This window comes from Cydia pomonella, chromosome 3, assembly GCF_033807575.1.
Source record: "Cydia pomonella isolate Wapato2018A chromosome 3, ilCydPomo1, whole genome shotgun sequence".
Classification (NCBI taxonomy): domain Eukaryota; kingdom Metazoa; phylum Arthropoda; class Insecta; order Lepidoptera; family Tortricidae; genus Cydia; species Cydia pomonella.
Window position 1 is genome coordinate 3,727,599 of NC_084705.1, and position 14,986 is coordinate 3,742,584.

Consider the following 14,986-nt stretch of genomic DNA (forward strand, 5'->3'; position numbering starts at 1 on the left):
CAGCAGTAGCTTTAGTGTTGCCTTCCCAGTAGGTCATGCTGCTACCTAAAGCAATTTTTTTTCTTATTGAATAAAATACAACCCAGTAGCACACCTGGCTGTTCTAATTCCGCACTTAAACACTGCACTTTAAAGTTTACTTTACTGTCACTATTATCTAACTACCCTGATCTTCACTGTATCGCTTTCACTTTCTTTTTGGACTTTGATTACCTACTGACTAGACCTTGGAAACGATTCGAGCCCATTGTTCATTCGAGCCAGGAAAGCACAACGTTAGCCAGTTAACATTTTGAAAAAACGACATCTAGCGATCAATTCAGTAACTAATTTACAGTACGTATGTGGCAATTTTAAATGTCAACGAAACGTTCTACTTTGATTTCATTGCCTTAAGAATTAATTGAAATAAATAATATTAATAATTATATTATTAATATTTCTTAGGCAGTGTCTTACCTGAGCGAATTACTCGCGAACGCGAAGCGGCGCGGCGCGGGTGAATTCAATCCTTTGATACATATGATCTCCGAATGCCGTTGGGCCGCCGCGCCGCACCGCGCCGCGTCGCGTCGCATTCGCGAGTCATCGCCCACGTAAGCCGCGCTGTTAGACATTAAATTTAGTAATATATGGTATATAGGTAGTATGCTCGAAATGGGCAAAATTGTTCATCCCTTTATATTTATAACATGTTAACAGTAGGTATAGCTATGCATGCAACAGTATTTCGTGAAAGTATAGACTTGAGATTGTTAGAATCTTTTTCTCCAATTATTATACGTATGGTTCGACATCATTTCGTGTAAATATAAGACTATTAGAATTATTATCTTCATATTTTATGAGTGTGTTTGTATCATTAATTCATCATTTTATTCCATTTACCTCTTGAAATACCTGACCTATAGAAGAAAAAAGTGCAAATGAAGCATGACAGTTCAAGCTTCCGCCAGTGAAATGAACGTGTTGCGCCCCGGGGGACTTACTGCGAAGATTTATAAGCGAAGTTGCGATCTTTGCGAACTTCACAAAATGCATTATTTTAGATGTAACTGTCAGGACATAGCCTTTCTGCTGTAATGAGGCCTTTTAATGAATTATGACTAGATTTTTAAGTCTTAAAAAATTGTGAATTTTTTGTTGCCTGCCTAATTCTTGCGTACTCAACAAATAAATAAATATTACAGGGCATTCTTAAATATAATGACAAAGCCCCACGGTAAGCTTAATAAGTATTTTGTTGTGAGTACTAAGACAAAGATGGTTCTAATTTATATCTACTTAAAAACATAGAAAACACCCATGACTCAGGAGTCAGGAACATTCGTGCTCGTCATACAAATAAATGCCCTCAATAAATCAATATATTATACAATGGAGTACTTAAATTTACTGTGGCTTTACACAAATGTCTATCCTTAATCAATGATTACTATGACGGTTCTTACATTAGACATGTTTTTTCTCAATATACTACCATTTTTAAACAACTTTAAAATAAGTTAAATTACATTCCACTCAAATTAATATTAATTTAATATTGTTGCTACTCCAGCCCGACTTTTCGTGGCTCATTTTAATTTTTGTAGCAGCCTTTAAAATACCTAAGTATTTTAATAGTTTTATTCCTCCAACGGAAAATTCAGCGCTCAGTAAAGTTAGTTTTATTTATTTTTCAATTTCGCTGGTGCAATTATTAAAATTGTTTCTGCAGGCGTTTTAAAATCCTGAGGCGATAACTTTTTATTGCCTCCGTTTTGCTTGGGTTTCATTAGATTCTTTGCTAGGGATGATACCTTTGAAACTTTCAGGAGGGTAACCAAACGGGAGGACCGCAGGCTTTCTTGAAAAGTATTAGGTGTAGGTAATACGGATTTCTACAGGTTATTAAGGTAGCTTCTCCGTGTGGTGTCCGGCTTAAGAAGCCTCTAAGCATTGGGTTGCAACTTATCTACGAGAAGGAAAACTCCAAAATCAAACCCGGGACGGAGTCCCCGTTAGGCGTGAGTAGGGTCCTGACCTGAAATCTGCGGTAGACTCCTGCAGCCAACCTGACTCCACACGTATTGGCTTGCCTCTCCTGTGGGTCCGGCCAGTGAGGTCGAGAGGGTGGCGCAGGTGCTGGGCATCCCTGCGTTTTCCTTAACTCCGTCCCAGGCGGTGTAATGTCTCTAGACATTGCACCATAGATCGTCTGAAATAGACGCTAAGGCCAGTAGTATTAAGGTAGCTGCCATTCGTGTCACACAGCAGACGGTTTTCTGGAATGCCCTAATAAATAATCTTTATCTTTTTTTTGGAGAAAAATGGAAGACAAATTTGCTACGTAAAAACACCCTGTTAATGAGATAATTAAATGAGACCTCATTGAACAGATACAAGATCTAGAACCTCTTATACCTAATACTTTACTAGCCATTTCACGTGTCGCCGAACCATAATGACATTTAAGACTGGCCGTCCGAAGACTGTCCGAAATTTGAACCCGATATCGAATAGAAATTAAATTTGGTGTCCTTCCATAAGTCAGATGAAAATGCAATAATATGCTAACATCATCGATGGTAAAATAAAAGCACGTGATCAGGCTCATGAGGACGATCTCGACTCTCGAAGGGTGCAAAGATTGGTCGACAAGAGGGATTTAGAATCAGAAATAAAAGTGTTTACCAAAAATATTTTTATACAGTAAGTTGTTATAGATAAATTACGATTTAGATGTTTCGAAACTTAAACCCCAACCCTACTCAGCCCGTTATGATCAAGAACATCTGGAGATAATGTGCCCTTTGATTGCTGAATAAGGTGTCTTGATTGTGTGAAAGCCATAAAACTATACTGCTGATTACTTAATGCACATAATGGCTTGGCAGGAACGGCTTGGGTAAATAATTCGGTAAACATTTAACGTCTACACTGTCATCGGATTGAGATTAAATTTTGGTTTTAGCGAGGTGTGCTTACGGCAAAGATATGAACTTAAGTTGTATACGATTGCCAATTAACAAAAACTACTTAAGCAATATTTTATTTCTCAAACTTGCAATTTTACTACGTATCCGGTGCAATGAGTAAAGATGATATGTAAAGGAGTTTTATACAGCCTTACACACTTAGGCCTATAAAGCAACCTTCCATTTTTTTAAACGTCAAAATGTGTCACAGCGTCTTGGCATTAAACCATCAAATATTATTAGATTTTTTTTCATTGCAAGTTTGAGAAAAGCACCATACAAATCTCGGCGTGAAACGAGGTTGCCGGCCGCTTGTCCCGTTTCCCGGCCTCCATAGTAACTACTACCATTGCCAAATGAAATTACTATAGAAAACAATTTTTACACTAATAACTAGGCCAGATCGGTCATCAAAACTATAGCGTTTAAATAATCTGTCTTGCATTGATTTGTCCCTTAAAGAGTATAGTTTTTTTTACATTTCCTTTCGATCTTAAGGATAACGAGCAAGTCTCCAGACATTTCTGCGAAGTTATCATAACTAAACTTTTATCGCCATTTAAGTACTTATCTATAAGTTCTTCTTGAATTGATCTATCGAGAATTTATTAAAGATTTAAATGGGTATTTTGAGGCTATTAAAGGTAGGTATTAAGGCTATTATTATGAGTAATGTTTTTATCGGCTTGCTTATAAAGTTAACGAGGTAATAATAATAAGCTTTATGAGTCATAAATAGTCGTCAGAAGAGGTTCCTCTGCTCGCAAGAATTATATCTGATAGACAGATCTTAAAATCAATGTTGATTTGAAGATCTGTCTCTACCTATACCTAGTCGCTCTTTCAGTATTGAAGAAGTTGAAGAACCTAGAGAAAATAAAATTATATTGCATAATTTTTATTTTTGATTTAGGGTAGGCCCCCAGCTTAGTTTAGGCCCTAAAGAGTTGACTCAAAAACCCTAGTACGAGTAAGTAGTAAGTTTACCTTGAAAAGTGCATAATTTAAATGTTCACAGCCTGACAACACAGAGTAGATTATCTATGACACAAAATAAAACTAAACGAAAATCGGTTCATCCGTTTGGAAGCTACGATACACAGCCAGACACGTTAAACTTATTACACCCCTCTCTTTTTGGGTCGAGGATTAAAAAATGGAAATTATATGACATAAATCTCGGAACCTTACTCGTTCACGAGCCCTCGGCTGATCGGAACATCCAAACCGCCTGGATAGAGGAGTGGGCACCCGTAAATTTCCGCGTGGTTTCAAAGAGGCCCGACGTGTTTGGTGTTCCTTAAACCGTATAAGAACCGAAATAGGTTACTGCGCTTACATATGTAAAAAATGGGGCTGGACTGACGCTGAGAAATGCGACTATGCACCACATTGTTTTCGAATGCCTCATAACCAAGTTTGACGGGTCACCCATGGATTTCAAAGACCTCACGAGCGACGCTATCGACTACTTACGATTTGCCATACGATAAATAAATTATAATATCCGAAAGGCACACATACTCATTAACAGGGGTCGGACAAAAAGTGCGGATGACGTAAAAATGACGTAATCTTGCACACAGGATGATGTTTGAGTTTGTATTTAAACTTCCGTGTGACATGTAGTAACAAAGTAGTATTAATGAAGTAACAAAATAATCGTAAATAAATCCATGGAATTAATAATACATTTATGCATTTTTTTATGAAATTACGGAAGTTTTCATTTTGTAGTTGCACGCAGGGTATGTTTGCTGCTATCATAAAATTTGTAAGGTTCATATTAAATACACTTTGCCCTTTTTTTCTACGTTTCCGACATGTTTGGTTGTCTCCAAAATGTCTTTTAATATTGCTTACCTTCGTTGGTATATCTTGATTACAGCAAGAGCAGTATACGTGTTTGTCACGTACCTGTATCCATATATTTTTATATTTTATCTCTGACACTTAGAGACTTATACATCTCTAAAGAATTTTAGTATTTTATGGTTTTATTTTTTTATCTTAGTTTTTTTATGTAATTTGACATTTAGAGACAGTATACATCTCTAATAAAGTATTTATTATTTCATAGATTCGATATTTATAATTGTTTTTTTTTTTAATTTATTGTTTGTAAAAATGGACATGTAAAAGTGCGCCTGTGGCCTATTTGCTGAATAAATGTTTGATATTTGACCTCCAAAAACGGAAAATTGACACAATATTCGAGTAAAGATGACATTTTAGAGCGTTTTCTTATACATTAGTAAATATAAATTTTAGCTAAATATAATCGTGAAGATACAATAGCTAAACAATAACGAAGTCAATTTATTGTTCATCTGATTGACAATGTGTCAGTCAAAAACGTACTTACTCATTTCAAGTGGCGATATCGTTTAATAAAGAGGTTGATAAATGATAAGTGATAATTGTTTATGAAAATCAAAAATACTATTTGAAATCACCTATAAGTGGTTTGACGTCATCCGCACTTTTTGTACGACCCCTGCTCATTAACGTCAGTTTTAATCCAGCTAATTAAAACACCAACTTCAAAAACCATAGCCAAAAGCCATTTTACAAATGTTGCAGTCAACATTTTTGCATATGACAGAGTACGAGTACTCAATGCGAAAGAGTGCATAATGGCAGTCCGTAAGGTTAAGTAGTGTGAAGACTGCGCTTGCTATCATTCACCATACGTGCAGAATAAAGTCATTCGATTTTACACCTTATTATCATTGAATAAAGTATACATTCATATGAGTATTTGCATGAGTGTACGGTGAATATGTTAAACGCAGTAGCATGTACACCCGGCGCCGCAAGTGGTGATTAACTGTAATTGCTGCCCACTTTGCGAAGTATGTTGGCTAGAATGTAAAGTGTACGCCTGTTTTATGACAGAGTGTAATTTTTCATTTATTTAGGAATTTTAACGTTTTTACACAAGCTTTTACGATAAGCAAGCGAATAACATGATGCACAAAGTGGAGTAAAAGCGGGTTCAAATTCTTCTCAGATCATAATATTCAGGCTGTAAATTTAGACACCTGCAATAATTTACGATGTGAATATGGTATAGCAACTTTTATTATGAGATGAAACCCGAAATCATGAAAAAAAATGTCTGTTTCATACATCTTGCCTCAATGACATATATCTAAGGACGTGCCTTACGGGCCTAATGCTATTGCAGTGGTGTCAATCATGAATTCGAGCTAATCGTGCAGTCTAACGCAACTAGTTGCAGTTGCAACACATCGCGCGCATGTTGCAAACTCATAAACCAATCGCGTTGTGGCGTTAGACTGCGCGATTGAATTCGTGTACTTGACACCACTGAAATGGCACCATTCTTATTGACCGTAAGGTCTGTCCTTAGATATATGTCAATGTCTTGGCTGGTCTTACGTTGATATTTTCTTTGGGAGAGTTATTTTTTTTCGCGATTTCGGGGTTGGCTCCATAATAAAAGTTGCTTAGCCACTCACATGCTTCATAGTTTTCCGTGACTTCTATTATTATAATAAAATAAGGGTACAGCTGGTAACTACAGTTACCAAAAGCAAGTGAGTGGTTAGTATGACCTATATAATATAATCACACCGTAAATTATTGCAGGTGACTAAATTTACACCCGTATATCCTTTACTATCATCTTTTATTTTAAACTGTAAGTATAGGTAGGTATAGATAAATCAAATTAAATAAATAGATATTATTATAGGACATTGTTACACAAATTGATCTAAGTCCCACAGTAAGCTCAATAAGGCTTGTGTTGAGGGCAGTTAGACATCGATACATATAATATATAAATATTTATAAATACATAAAAAACACCCATGACTCAGGAACCAATATCCGTGCTCACCACACAAATAAATGCCCTTACCAGGATTTGAACCCGGAGCAGTTCAAAAGTACTGGCATTGACTGAACTAGCATGACAAAAACGAAAGATTCAGAGAAAATACGATGGTAAACAATTATGCACTACATCTGTATAATAATTTTAAATTTATGTTCTAAAACTTTGCTATAAATCCGTCGTAACATTTGTGTTGAACTGCTTCAGCAAACGGCACATCTATTTGCAGTCTTTAATGAGCTCTGTGGCAGGCTATGAAAATCTTAAGAAATCTTTTCGCTAAATTCAACTCTAAGACACATATTATAAAGCCTAAAATAAAAGAAACGAGCTCTATTCATCCGAATCCAAAACGGAAATTGAAAACCACACTCTAAATATGGACTCTGTTTGTGAGGGTCAAGGTTTATTTTTGCTCTGTATTTGTATAATAAATTGTACAACATCAACAAAGTTATGGGTGTGAATTACATGTTTTGTTGGTGATGTAAGTGGAATTACATTGTTTCTTTGGATGTGGGTAAGTATCACTTTGCTGTGATAAGTTCCCGTCTTGTGGTGGTCTTATCTTGATGACAATGTAGATTGTTTTGCAAAGACGAAAATATTTTAAAAGCAGAAGTAACTACTTAAGCTGATGGTATCGTTTTAATTGTGTAGTTCATTTTGAACACCTCGCCCGCTAGATGATAATTAAACTGGATCATGAATCTTGTTTTTAAATAGCTTATTCTTTACTGCCAAGTCAGAGATGGCCTCAGCCCGTGTTCCTGGGTGAGGTTGGGAAATTTAATGTTACTAAAAACACTCATATTTTTAACTCAAACAGCACTTTGTCGCGTACACTCACTATTATTTATCCTGACGTTTTGAGTGCGACATTATCTTCGCTCTTGGTCGCAGGTAGACTGGTGAGGAATTGTACCAACAGCTTCTAGCTGCCCGGGGTTTTAGTGTCCCCGCACTTGGTCTTGATTATTAACAAAAGCTGGGGTTGTTACTTAGCCTACACTACACACAGGTCTCAGTGAATAAATAGGTAAAAGTCCTGTTTTAGTAAAAAATAATAATAAATATATTGTAAGTTTAGATCAATATTTACTCATCAACTGACCAAAGATCCAAGGTCAACACCTAAAAGTTTTATCAAGAAAAAGTTTCACGAAGTATGAAAAAAGTTTAGCAACAAGGTGTGATATTAGACGGTAAGTAAAGAAACGATGGCTCTCACGTACGTAAGCAGTTTCCATGTTCCGAAACTTATTAGTTCAGGCAAAAGAAATGTTGAGCTAACACTCGCAAAGTTACGAGTAGGCGTTTAGTTTTTTCACGGACGGGTAAGTTGCTGGTGATTATTTCATATATTTAGTTATGACAAAGAAGCAGATACCGAAAAACTAATAATAATCACTCAACAATAATCAATAACCTCTCAATTATCCAGTCCAGTCCAGAATTAAGAGAAACATTAGTGGTATTTTTTCCATACAAACTTTCTCGACATTTTCCTGTCTAGATTTTGGCACTCGATGATTTTTTTTACACGAGTTAAATATTAATAATACCAGTGTCTGTACGTTTTGCTTTTTATATATTCTTGTTTTTTAAATGTAGTAGTAGTAAAACACTTTGATGTACAAAAATGAAGACTAAACAGAAAAAAAACACTTCTAATTACCTAATACCTATACAAAGGCGAATTTATCCCTTCGAAAATCGTAGGCCTAAGACAAAATATATTTTTAAATAAAATTAAAAACTCAGACAAAACGAAAAACAACAATGGTATTGCTATTAAAATACATGTTGAACTTATGAACCGTACTTAGCTGTATAGGTAGATCATGTCATTCACGAGGACACGTGCCTTTTTTTTATTAAGGGTTTTTCAAAGAATACTCAAAAATGGCTCAACCGGTCATGTTATGTAGTAAGTATTTTTTAATCTCCCGATGTTTTTTTATATATATTTTTCAACTTTGGTTCGAAAGTTTTACAGGGATAAACATTTTGTCGGCCTTTAGAAACGGTTTTTTTTCCAAAAGTATTCAATTTATGGAAAAAAGTTTTTAGAAACATTCAAGTTATTTTTAAAGACCGATTAAATGATGTGCATCACGTTCGTGGCTTCTGATATTTTTTGTGGCTTCTAATACATATATTTCTTACAATGTTGAGTACATATGTAATCCAGTAGCGGCTATAAAATACACCTATATTTGAAATTTATACGTCCCTTTCAGCACTCTAAATAGTTTATACCCATCAATATGGGTATAAACTAGTCAATACGGGTATACTGAGTAAATTCTGAGTATTTCCCCGTGAGTATTTACTTACTTCCCATCTTTAGGCATGACGTTACAATTGTATGTTTCTACGCAATGATACTTTTAAAGCTGCTCCGTATAAAACGTGAACTTTGTTCACGGAATAGTTATAGGTATTGAATCATTACTGCGTACCTCCCGCATTCTCACACTGAATATACCGTCTCACCGCACTGGATTTATGACCTATTCTTTCGCCGTCCAGGCTAGTCGTCTTTGGAATTCACTCCCTGTAAACATCAGACAAGCTCCAAGTAAGTTTTCTTTCACGCGGATGTTACGTAAGCATTTGCTAAAACAATAGTTCAAATAAACTTCATTAATATTATATTTATAGTATGTATGTGTATGTATATGTATGTATGTGTGTCTTATTTATATTATGTATGTGTGTTTGTATTTATATGATATATATGTAGTTTTTAAGTATATTAGTTTGCTTTTCTTTATAATTCATTGACTTTTTTTTCTCTCTCTCTCTTACCCAATTATAAGTGTCTCTGTTTGGCCCTATGGTTGACTGGTAGAGAATGCTATTTTTCATTAAATCCACCATTTGTACATTATTGTATATATTTTATGCAATAAACTTTAAATAAAATAAATAAATAAATAATTTCTGTATTTTAATTGTTTTCATAAATATAAATGATATATAGAGAGTAGGTATTTGTTATGCTACTTAGTTATGTCGGAATATGCCATTCCGATGAGCTTTACGTATATAATATATTGTATCTTACATAATGTCTTATATCTTGTATAAAGTCTAATATACATTAATTATGACTAATTCTAAAATATTACATACTACCTACATGAATCAGCCCTTTCGTACTCGTATTAACCCCCAAGGCAAAGTTTCAGCGTAATGCGAGAGAAAATTATTTACTTTCATGCCCCAAATTTTCAGTGTATTATTAGAGAATTAACATAATCTGTAATCTTTTGAAAGCTCCTGTTAAGCTTCATACAAAGTCAGATAATGACGGATTAAATAAATTAATTTGAGGGGATTTTTATTTACTATTTGATCCCTGTTACTTTCAGGACTTATTTTATATAAATTAAGTAAATTGATAAACACTAAGCTCCACAGTCCCACAGTAAACTCAATCGATTTAAAAACTTATTAGGGTTTTAATCTGGTTCTGACCTTGACGATTTTTTTTATACTATTTCGGTGTCTAGCCAGCATACGGCCCGCCTGATGGTAAGCAGTCTCCGTAGCCTATGGACGCCTGCAACTCCAGAAGTTACACGTTGCCGACCCTAACACTCCGTCTTTGTCCGTCGTCTTTGTGATTGACGCTCATCACACGCAAGAGTCGCAAGACTTTCATTTCATTTCGCATGCACCAATTAGCGTTAACGTTCCTCTAGGTCGTATTGAAATAAAGATCAAAACCGAGCAGTAAGTTGTGAAATTGAACCGAGCTTAGGGTCTTCCGGATATTCATATGAATAAAAGGACAGCATACTCGACTCCAAAGGTTATACTTTTAAAATCGTTCCTATAATCTTGTTCGGAACCTAACCTATTATTAGAGCTCTTATTAAACTGCCTTTGTGGGCACTTCAAAGACATTTTCTGTATGGATATTTATACTAATTCAGTTGGTTACCCAACGGTCTTTTTCTTTGGCAATGAAGTAGATAACTAAAGACACGGTAATTTTTGCCATTTAAGGTTCACTTTACAATCTATCTACAGTAACTTTTCATTAAATTGAATAACCAAATTAACTATTAGAATCCCAAATGGCTCAACGATCAATTAAAGTGCGTAACTGCTAGGCAAAGATAAAAATACCTAGTTTATTTTTCAAGCAGGCATATTACAATGCCCTTATGAACATCATATAAAGCTACACCGGCTCTAACCCTACATCACTGCTCGAGAAGATTAAAATCCAGCCCCGATTTGGGGAGGGTATCCCAATATGGAACCGGCAAGAAACTCGGCGGGACACATCTTTTTAAAACATTACATCTTATAATAAACATAAGCTTAAATTAGGGCTTCCTTTTTATCCACCACTGAATAATCTAGTTTCTGGAAAGCGTCCAAGCGGTCTTGCCACGTCCTGAAAAAGGTTAAAAGTTAGCTTGAAAATTTCATTCGCATATATTGAATAGTCGTGTCACGCAAATATGCACATAAATCTCGTTGCTCCAGACTTTTTGTGTCAATTTTTCAACAAGTTTTCGGAGATGAATGCGACTGAATAGTAGAATGCTGGATGGTGTCCAAAGCAAGCTGAAAGTTGAGAACAGTTGGCAACCCCTGGAAGCATTGCGAAACGGATCGACAGGTAAAAAGTTACAAGTTTGGCGTTGGCAGCTTTGCTGCAAAGCAAGGAAAAAAACTGTGTCAATATCTCTCCCTAGCATAGGTTTTGTACAAGGTTTGTAACGGTCTTGTTCAGTTTTGAGACTAACGTTGATGTCTCTCAGGGTTCGTAGGTTCGACGCAATATTGTCACACAACACGTCTGTGAAATTTCTAAAGAAATACACTTAATCTATGTAATATTTGGGCGCCAGCAAGCTGTATAGCGTACAAAGAAAAGGTAAAGCTAGGATGAGATGAGAGACAACGATTGTTTGAGCTTGAAATACAAATAGTACATATATAATTCCTTATAAGAAAATGAGTAAGCAGTACGGAGAGGTAATACAAAGGTAACCTTATACTACTATTATTAAGTTTCTATACTTAACACACACACACACACAATGCGGATTGGTAGCGCAGTCTTAATTAAAGTTTATTCTATTCTATACACTAGATCTGCACTTGAAGTTTACCAAGAGGCCACTATTGTACTGTGAAGTTAGTTAAAGTATTAAGAGTAGCCAAGATTAGATTGGATCACACCAGTGTCACGTGTCTGAAACAGAAGACAGTGGAACACGTGGCCACGTGTTGCTCCAATGGCGTTGAAAGGAAGCAGCCACAAGTCGCGGTGACACGCGTCGAAACCGTCAAGGCGCATTTAGATGGCGGACCTTCGGTCACGCCAAGGTCGCGATGAGCATCACGAGCCACGGGCCCAGGGCCACAGCAGCATGCAGCATCGACATGTGAAGGTTGGGCTCTGCTCTAGATCTGGAATGACATCCGCTATGATGTGCCCTACCACACAAAGCGAGATGACATTGACAATGCCCATACCTCTCTTTTGGTTGTAGTTTAATGACGGGTCCAATGCATTGGTACATTCAAGGAGCCGTTAGCGACCGCTACGAAACTTAAAAGTGATGGTCACGTTCTTTTATTTTTTTTAGTGCCTCTTTTGCACTCATGAAATGTGTATATACCTGATGGTTTCCCTTTTGGACACTTCAACTATCTACTCGTATAAGCGTAGGTAAGTATCATTCTATAGGTAAATAGGGCAACCGTGCAACTTTATAGAAGACCGCTGCTACTTAAATTGTTGATACCTATGTAGTGTTGTACCTGTTCATGTTGAAAAGTAGGTTAGAAAAGTAGGGAGTCAGTTCCAGAGGTTCCAGTCAGGTTGCCAGAGGTCTAAGGATGCATTTTTTAGGCTATAAGAGGCCTGCACGTATTCTGTCCCTTTACCTGCCATAATTTGAATCCTTGTATTGATCCTTATAAGCGTTCATAAATCCGCTTGTAGACAAATAGGAAATACCTAAAAGTATCTAGCACTACCTATTTAAAAACGGCAATATACTTTGGTATGTTTCTTCTTGCTGAACGCAAATGCATGAATTGCAACAGTCTAACTTGGGAGTACTCACACGTTTTAGTACTTTGTTGCAGTAACTTCAAGTTGTGAGTGTCTTGAATTGGTCACATTAGGTGCTACGGCGAAGTATTAAAACTTTCAATGACTTTAGTTCATCTTCTGTTACTTTAGTTCGTAAGCTATTGAATTGTACGTTAGATTTAGAGGCTGTTTTTGGTGTTTTAAGTGCAAGTATGCGCATGAGCTCCAAATGTACCGGAGCGTATGTACCCGGCTGCGTGCCGGGGCAAAGATAAGCGGGACTGTACCATCCAGGCGAACCATCTCTTCGCCTTTCTTGCAAACGGGGAAGCCCTAACTCGCTAACACATAAAAGTAACAGGTGAAATGACATAGATTTATTTATATTATTAAACCCCTAACCCCATTTATCCCCTAACCCCTAACCATGTGAACGCCAAAAACCCTTAAAGTCATTATAATTTTCAGGGTCCATGTCCATGTATCGCCAACACGCTTGTGTTAAGTTGTAAGCTTCCAACGTGATATTAAATTACGTAGTAGTAGTTAGATAGTGACTTTTATCTCTCTGTACTGATTTGCTTTTCCGCACCAATTGTAAGTTTCTGTTTGGCCCAATGGCTGACTGGTAGAGAATGCCTTAAGGCATTAAGTCCGCCATTTGTACTTTTTTGTATTGTGCAATAAAAGTTAAATAAATAAATTTATGCCTTCAAGTAAAGTAGCTTTCATTTGCCAACGCGCTTCAATGATGTTACGAGTAGAATATATATGTTACATTTTAGTATATAACAAATGGTAACTAACCCGTTCATTGGCGACAAAACTATCCAAAGGAATATAAATATTAACTTTTGCTCGCTTACTGCACTCTTGCGCCTGCGGGGGCTCTAAACCTGTAATATATTTAGGGAAATTTTTCTGCGGCCGGCGGTTATGTAAACTCGCCATAAATATTCATGGCCTACATTCCGCTGTTCTTACCATGATTGACAAACGTTTTGATGAAATATTCCTGTACAACCTGACCAACTTACCTAGACCGACTGTAAGCTCTTTCAACCTAGACAGAAGGTTCATTTTTGATTGAATAATGATAATGATAAGATGGGTAACCTAGCGATGGGCCATTTGAATAATCGTATAAGTCAGTTTTTATGGAACTAGCTGAATTTATTTGCGATTGCGCGAAAAGGGTTGGGAGCGTATAGACAAAATAAACAGTTTATTGAACTTTTAGTAGGTAGTATTGACTGACAATAATTATTAGGGGCCACCCCAATCATTAGGTATTTTCACTGCCAATCGTAGGCTAGGCCTCAAGCGAAAGGATTAAACAAAAATAGTCCCTATCGCTACATTCTACGAACAACAGTAGCAGCGGAGTAAAATTTAACTCAATGTAATATCGACTTCCTCGAACCAAGTCTCTTAACACCAACAAAATACTGTTTAGCTATTTGGCTAGTGTGAAACTTGCTGTTTGCAGTCCTAACCACACCAAACGAGCCGGGAGTCAGGCGAAGTTTAGTTTAAAAAGTTTTGTTTTAGTTAAGGCCTGTATTTCAGTAACACTCAAATGAAGTTTAAATGGAATATGGATTGGTTACTTTCGAATATGAATTTAAAGAATTCTTTAAAGTGAAAATCACGTAATAGGCAGCAATGTAGCTGTGTTTAGACTTTAGAGTATTCCTGCGAGAGGTAAAAAAAAATCTAGAAAAACCAAGATGGTCATCATAGATATTTCTGATGATTGCTGGGCCGAAGTAGCAGTTGCAGAACATTGCTCGAAAACGGGATGGATGAGGAAGAGAAATCAGTAAGGGAAGCCCGTCTACAACACAACCATATCATACCTGACCCAAGTTCTGAATTGTGTTCTGAAAAAATTGTGAATAATGTCAAGTGTGAACATTCTAGTTAGTTCATCAATCATGTATGTATAGTTTGGCATGTAGAGGTTAATGCAAGCGCTGAACTTAAATCCTAAAATACCGTAGAAGGAGTGTCACAAAATAACGCTTGACCTTAGTAAATTAAATTGAGTCGAGTGAGGCATTCCAGGTGGAGGAGGCTTTGGGGAGTTTT